General features: G+C 44.1%; 1 protein-coding gene across 1 annotated transcript in view; it reads right to left on the bottom strand.

Moving 5' to 3' along the window:
- Nucleotides 1-7,152: 7,152 nt before the first annotated feature.
- ackr3b (atypical chemokine receptor 3b) overlaps nucleotides 7,153-7,390 on the bottom strand; it is a 7,048-nt gene continuing 6,810 nt past the window's right edge. Inside the window, exon 3 of the mRNA XM_014150870.3 lies at nucleotides 7,153-7,390. This exon is cut by the window's right edge and continues 1,400 nt beyond it. The gene's annotated coding sequence lies outside the window, so the exon portion shown is untranslated.

The following is a 7,390-nucleotide window of genomic DNA, read 5'->3' as shown; positions in this document are numbered from 1 at the left end:
AATGGGAATAATTTTGGTGCTACTTTTGGGGTTTTGGAGGAATGGTTTCGGGTAGGTTTTACAGTTTTTGCCAGATTGCTTACACACTGAAAGTGAATGCTTAGACAAAAGCGTCAAAACCTTAACTTTTGTAACCATTCCTTAAACAAAGGCACCATTAGTACAAACACATTTTCTGCTTTGCGCTTTGTTTGCAATTCTGCAACACACTTTGCACTTTGTTTGCACTTTGTTTACACTACGCCTTGTTTCTTACATTAGACACTTCATTTTTTACATTTACATCATTTAGCAGACGCTCCTATCCAGAGCGACTTACAGTAGTGAATGCATACATTTCATTAAAAAAAATTCTCCGTACTGGTCCCCCGTGGGAATCAAACCCACGACCCTGGTGTTGCAAACACCATGCTCTACCAACTGAGCCACATGGGACCACCGTTCATGAATGAAATTTCTTGCAATCATAGGGAAAACACTTCTATTCAAAATGCAAAACATACCTGAAATTTGCAACACCCACACATGAAAACACATACAGTAATTGAACACCAATTAGTCTGAGCCTTAGCACTACAATAAGACCTCAGGTAAGCTCACCTCTTCTGTGAGAACTTTGCAAACATGGAGACAGTGAGAGGAAGAGGAGGATGAGGACGAGGACAAGAACAAAGAAGGGGACCAGGCAATAGACAGAGACATATTTCCAACGACATTAGGGCCACTTTAGTGGACCATGTCATAAATCAAGTCCTGACGATGAGGGAGGCTAGGCAGAGAGTCCACGGTAGCATCCATAATACGGACATTTATACTGGAGACAGGTATGTCTTCAACTTTCTACACTAGACTGTACCTATGTAATTGTTGCACATCATTCTGCATCACAGTACAATACAATGTAGTCCTACTATATTTGGTCTATGCTCCTCAGTGGACAAAAAAATAGGTACAGTATAGTGCTGTGAAGTACATGTAATACAGTTTTGATGTTACTGTGTACAGTATGACGGTACAGTATGTACGTTGTCTGTGGGGGCACCTGCCTTGCTTGTAGTTTTGACTGAATGTGTCTGTCCCAACCCACCCTCATCCTTGTGTGAAAATGTAGACATTGTAGTCCTGTGTTTTGAGTTACACCATATTCACAGTACAGTGTATGCATGTTCTGTTACAGAGAGCCCTGGACTTTGATGCAGCTGCACAGCCTCATGAGTTCATTTTCATTGATGAAGCTGGATTCAATCTGGCTAAAACCAGGCGTCGGGGCCGACATGTTATAGGACAAAGAGCCGTTGTGAATGTCCCTGGGCAGCGAGGGGGAAATATCACCTTGTGTGCCACCATTAGTCTGCAAGGAGTTCTCCATCACCATGCCACCCTAGGTCCCTACAATACTGCACACATAATCATATTTCTGTATGCAATACATAATGCAGTTAGAAAAGTCTAAATGTTGAGCCATCTTTTAGTTTCCTCATAAACTACTGTCCACACACACCCGAACTTGTACCGGGAGTTTAGATTGCCTTTCCAAAACCATTCAGGAGTTTGATTTAACCACTGGGAAAATGGTTTAACTGCTACTGCATAAATATTTAAGATTTAGATGGTTTAAGGAATGTATCCCTACTTCTAGGATACAGCAACTGGCATACAATATCCAATATAGCAGGGGTTCTAAAGATGCATGGGTTTTATCCACTCTTCCCTCACCCTTATCTGACAGCCCCTTGCTGTGCTGGAGTGTCGGTGGAGTATTAGTGATGCATCGTTCCCTAATGACACTGAATACAATCCTCAGTAGATAACCCAGGCCTAGCCAGGGACAATGGGCCTCACAATGGGCTGCTGAGCTGTAAATGTAAACCTAATATGCCACTGTTTGGCCAGGACAGATAAGCCTTACTGAGTCCCTGCTAGAATCAACAGATGAGCAGAGACATGAATCCTCAATACAAACGGACCAGACTGGCCAGAGGAGGAACCCCTATCGGATAGTGTGTGTGTGTGTGTGTGTGTGTGTGTGTGTGTGTGTGTGTGTGTGTGTGTGTGTGTGTGTGTGTGTGTGTGTGTGTGTGTGTGTGTGTGTGTGTGTGTGTGTGTGTGTGTGCGTGCGTGCGTGCGTGCGTGCGTGCGTGCGTGCGTGCGTGCGTGCGTGCGTGCGTGCGTGCGTGTGTGTGTGCGTGTGTGTGTGCGTGTGTGCGCACGCTCATGGCAATTCAATGAATTGGTCAATGCACTGGAACATTCTTTTGGTCACGTTTTCTTTGGAGCTGAGAGCTGTGGATTGTGGTCGGTGGGCTTTGAGTTAGAATGCAGATTTACTGTGCCATTGTGTATGCATTATTAGATCATTTGAATATGAATGAAAGAGACCTGCATCTCCACCATGAAGAGAAATCCTTTTGGGGTTTTCACACACAGCCATCAATCTCACAGAAGTATCCCTGGCCATAGAGGCCTCTCCCCCTCTCCTTTTCCTCCCTCTCTCCCTCTCCCCCTGCCTGTACAGCGGTTATAGGGTGATGTAGGCTTCTTTGAAACCTCTCTTTCTTTTCAACAGAAGACTTGGCCCTGCCCTGCCCTTACACACTCAGACTACTCCGCCCATGTCACTGAAGGACAGAAGAGAGAGAGAGATCCCTACTCACACTACTCCGCCCATGTCACTGAAGGACAGAAGAGAGAGAGAGAGAGAGAGAGAGAGAGAGAGAGAGAGAGAGAGAGAGAGAGAGAGAGAGAGAGAGAGAGAATTCGAAAACAAACCCAATTTTGATAAACTCCCATATCTACTGGGTGAAATACCACAGTGTGCCATCACAGCAGCAATATTTTCTGACCTGTTGCCACAAGAAAAGGTCAACCAGCGAAGAACAAACACCATTGTAAATACAACCCATATTTATGTTTATTTATTTTCCCTTTTGTACTTTAACCATTTGTACATCGTTACAACACTGTATATATACATAATATGACATTTGTTATGTCTTCATTCTTTTGGAACTTCTGTGAGTGTAATGTTTACTGCTCATTTTATTTGTATATTTCACTGTGTATATTATCTACTCCACTTGCTTTGGCAATGTTAACACATGTTTCCCATGCCAATAAAGCCCCTTGAATTGAATTGGCCTAACTGACTAACTAAGGAACTTCTGCCTCAGTGCCCGGCCAGGCCTGGGCCCCAATGTACTGTCACACAGAAAGAAGGACCTTTAATGGAACGCTGCATCTCAAATACAGTGTTGTGTCATTCTTCAACCCTCTGTGGTGTGTCTAACTAATAATGATGTTGACTTAGCCACATATTAATATAGGTAAAGAGCTTTGAGTTTGAGGAGTAGACGTTCTGTCTATGCAAATCATCAATATTACTTTCTGACAATAACACCAGATCGTCCGTGGCTACAGACTAGTTGCTATGGAGAGAGGTTAGATCTAAGAAACTAACCTCTCAAGTTGTCTAGGCTACTGAGCCTTGACCCACAATGCCGAGCGCTAGCTGTAGACTACCCCCTTGTCGAGGGGATGTCGGCTTGTTTTCATCTCAGCAGGACAAATATGAATTATGGATTTCACTGTTTGAAAGGGGGAAACCAGGCCAAGGCTTTCCAATTAGTGAATCTAGCTGGATGCCAAGTGCAGTTTGTTGCCCTAGTATCTTGTTCCAATGGGAGCCTTTTATATATAACCCCACTGATCTAAAAAATAATATTATAATAATTAGATTTTTCTAATAATGCACCCAAATCTCTGTTTAAAAGGCTGCAAGCATTCCTTTTGTAGTCCAGACGTCAATCAGCTTAGCAGTTGGTTATTATTGAATCAAAGGTTAAATCCTACGTAGGCAAAGTATGAAAATCATTTATTTTTCCTTTCTTTCTTTTCAGTAACATTGTCCTCACACAGGAGGCCAGGGAAGGACAGGCTCTGTCTGTCTTCCCCTCGCTGAGTGTGTGTGTGTGTGTGTGTGTGTGTGTGTGTGTGTGTGTGTGTGTGTGTGTGTGTGTGTGTGTGTGTGTGTGTGTGTGTGTGTGTGTGTGTGTGTGTGTGTGTGTGTGTGTGTGTGTGTGTGTGTGTGTGTGTGTGTGTGTTTCCCTCCCTCTCCAAGACACATTCTGCTCCAGATAACTCTTCTATAAACATTACTGTTGATACTTTCACAATTTACAGAACATAGAATAGAGGCAACACCACCTCCCTGTAAAAATAATCACCATCATCTCTTCCCATCATTACATGCCTGTTTTCCCAACATGGTGTCACATGACAGGAACAAAATAGGGTTTTCTTCCATTTCGGACCGGCCCAGGAAGATCCCATTAGAAAAAATAATAATGTGATCTCTGTACCCAGATGACCTGATAGACTGAAGGTTGTCCATTCCCCAATGCTCCGTCTCCACTGGTCCTTGACCCAGTTATCTTCACCATTCTCTGGGTTAGGAATAGGATGTCCTCCCCACACTGGATAAAGACTGACCAATAAGCTAACCTATAACCAGTCCAGGGACCCCCCATGAGAAAACCACTATGTCTATTTGCACTTTACAAGCTAATTACCAAACAATGGAGCAGGGTTAAAGTTAGTTTAAACTAGCAGCTCAGACCATGTATACACAGGCAGCTGTTGAATGGCCCATTAGCGCTATGCTAACAGCTAACAGCAGAAGTAGAGGCCCCACAGGGTGGTGCCCAGAGAAACATGCAAATCCACTGACCTCCGCCCTTTCTCACATGACCCATGCAGGTGTTCACTGATTGGCCTAGGATGCTCTGTTCCAATGTTCATAGCGTACCAATTAGAAGCGTTGTGTTGGACGTGCATTCTAAATGTTATTCTGGTATGCATATTGGAACATAGACTTGTGTCTTGGTGAATGCCCTGACTACTCCTCATGATACCAATGAAGAGTATTATCTACCCACTATCGTTTCAGCTTTGACCTGTCTGATCGTTATGCTGGACAGGTTTCCTTCTACAAGGGGAAACGCCCTCACATACATTATGTTGTGATAATGACACTCAGACTTCCACATTTGGTACAGTGAAATTGATATCCATTTCAGTGCCAGGGTTTGGAAAGTGAATCAGATTATGTACAGAGCTTGTTCCCCGTTGCCCCAACGGAGAGGTCAATTACCTAGATGCAGCATAGATGCAATCTATGTTTATTAATCTGTTCATTCATGTGTATAAATCTGTTCCAAGGAATCCACTGACCATCCGACACTAGCAGGATCAGGTTCCTCCCGTCTACACTGATATGGCAGCTCTCGCCAACTGTGAGTTCAACTCCAGTGCCTCTCCAGAAAGACCTTTAATTGGTGGGAATTAAGATTCAGCACAGGACGGTCTGACGATTCTACTCATGTTTGTCATGACCAGATCAGTCCGTCAGGCGTCAGCGCTGCTTCCCTCTCCCGCCTTCTAACAGAACAGGGGGGGGGATGAGGGAGGATGAGGATGAGGGTGAAGGAGTGGGGTTGGATAATGAGCCCATACCTCCTGGGAGACTGATCTGACAGTGGATCAGATCGCTGTTTCACTGCCACATTCATGGCCGTGAGAACGAGGAATCCACACACACACACACACCACACACACACAACCACTCATACACACACACTGCCTGCTTTTCTGTATCCCAGGAGGAATGAGGATACAGTGAAAGGCTATTTGTTCTGCTACATGGCTGTGCCGCCACGGAGGCCTTTGGCATTCAGACGCACGCTGCTCCCACGATCAGTCCATTCAGGAGGCCCTCACACAGGAGAGGCTGCGATGCTCTTAGACCTCTCTGGCGTTGTTCTGGAAGTCCCCATTGATGTTTGGACGGGAGAGTGAAACAGTGAAATAGCACAGAGATTCGTCTTAGCTGTTGTCTTACTGGATTTGTCTTAATGTGCTGACTGTCATGCCTCTTTCTATATGTTCTCCCATAGAATCTTATACATAGTGGGAAGTGTTTGATTGGGACAGGCTGGGTAGATGCCCAAACTAGTTAACCCTGAAAACCAGTTGGATACCAGATGCTCATGTCTTTGAGGTTCATTGACTGGACTCCCCAGATATCCCTAAACCAGCTTCCGAGTCAACTCTCATAGCAATCCATGTTACAGCTAACCTGTAAGCTTTCAAACATCATTCTGTCTCCTGCCAGAACGGCCTCTCTGCCTACCTGCTACTCCACGTAACAAGCCTAGCCTGAGGCCCCTGGGGTGGGGGACAAGTTTAGGCAGGGCTGGAGGTTTCCTCCAGGAGCCAGTCAGGAGCCACTGTCAGTCTGTCTGTCTGTTGCCCCAGGGATCACCACACTCCACTGGGCTAATGTGGATATGACTGCCCCTGACACGGGGGACAACCCTGCTGGAAGAACATAGTTCCCACCAGGGAGGTGCTTTGTTTGTGTCTTTATTAAATATCATGTCTTGGTTGTTGTTAGAAACATGATTAATTGTGATTTTCATGTCCTGAATCTGCAGCAGGCAGAACATATAAACTACCCCATATATACAGAGTTCTTTGGGATCAACACGGTTTTAACAAGATTACTGTATGTTGTGGAAAAGAAGAGATGTGTTCAATAACTTCCATGATGTGATATCCATTTGTTTTTCTTTCTTTTCTTCCCATCAGCTGGTTAAACAGGGTTCTACCAGGACACTGTCATTTACACACAGTTGGTGCAGCTTCAGAACACAGTGGGTAGAAAGGTCTGTCATTGACACGGTTAACTGACTTGGGCCCGGGGTCCCCCGCCCCGGGACGGGCGGAGCACGTTGGTCCTGACTAGATTCCGCCACTCACGCACAGATACATGTTCTTCTAGAAGAGAACACAACCCATACATTCTAGAACACACACAGACACATGTTGTTCTAGAAGAGAACACAACCCATACATTCTAGAACACACACAGACACATGTTGTTCTAGAAGAGAACACAACCCATACATTCTAGAACACACACAGACACATGTTGTTCTAGAAGAGAACACAACCCATACATTCTAGAACAGACACATGTTGTTCTGGAAGAGAACACAACCCATACATTCTAGAACACACACATGTTCTAGAAGAGCATTCTGTACATTCCAAAACACAAATATTTCTCTCAGACAAAGAAGTTTGAGGCAATAATAAACTGTTTTGAGCATTTATTTTTTATTTTACCCAAGAGAGTAAAAACATGACTGACTGGCAAGAAACTGCGTTTGCAAATTCAAAAACAGTTACAAATGATTTGCAGGTTGTGACTGAAATGTACACACATTGGCTTTTTAGTTTTTCTTTTGTGTAGTGAAATAAATGCAAACTAGTTGAACAAAAAGAACAATATAACTAAAATATAACTAATGGTATATTATTTTAAACAGAA

The sequence above is a fragment of the Salmo salar genome, chromosome 17 (genome assembly GCF_965601325.2).
Source record: "Salmo salar chromosome 17, fSalSal1, whole genome shotgun sequence".
In the NCBI taxonomy this organism is placed as follows: Eukaryota; Metazoa; Chordata; class Actinopteri; order Salmoniformes; family Salmonidae; genus Salmo; species Salmo salar.
Note: the sequence above shows the minus strand (reverse complement) of the source record. Positions and strands in the feature narration are given on the sequence as shown.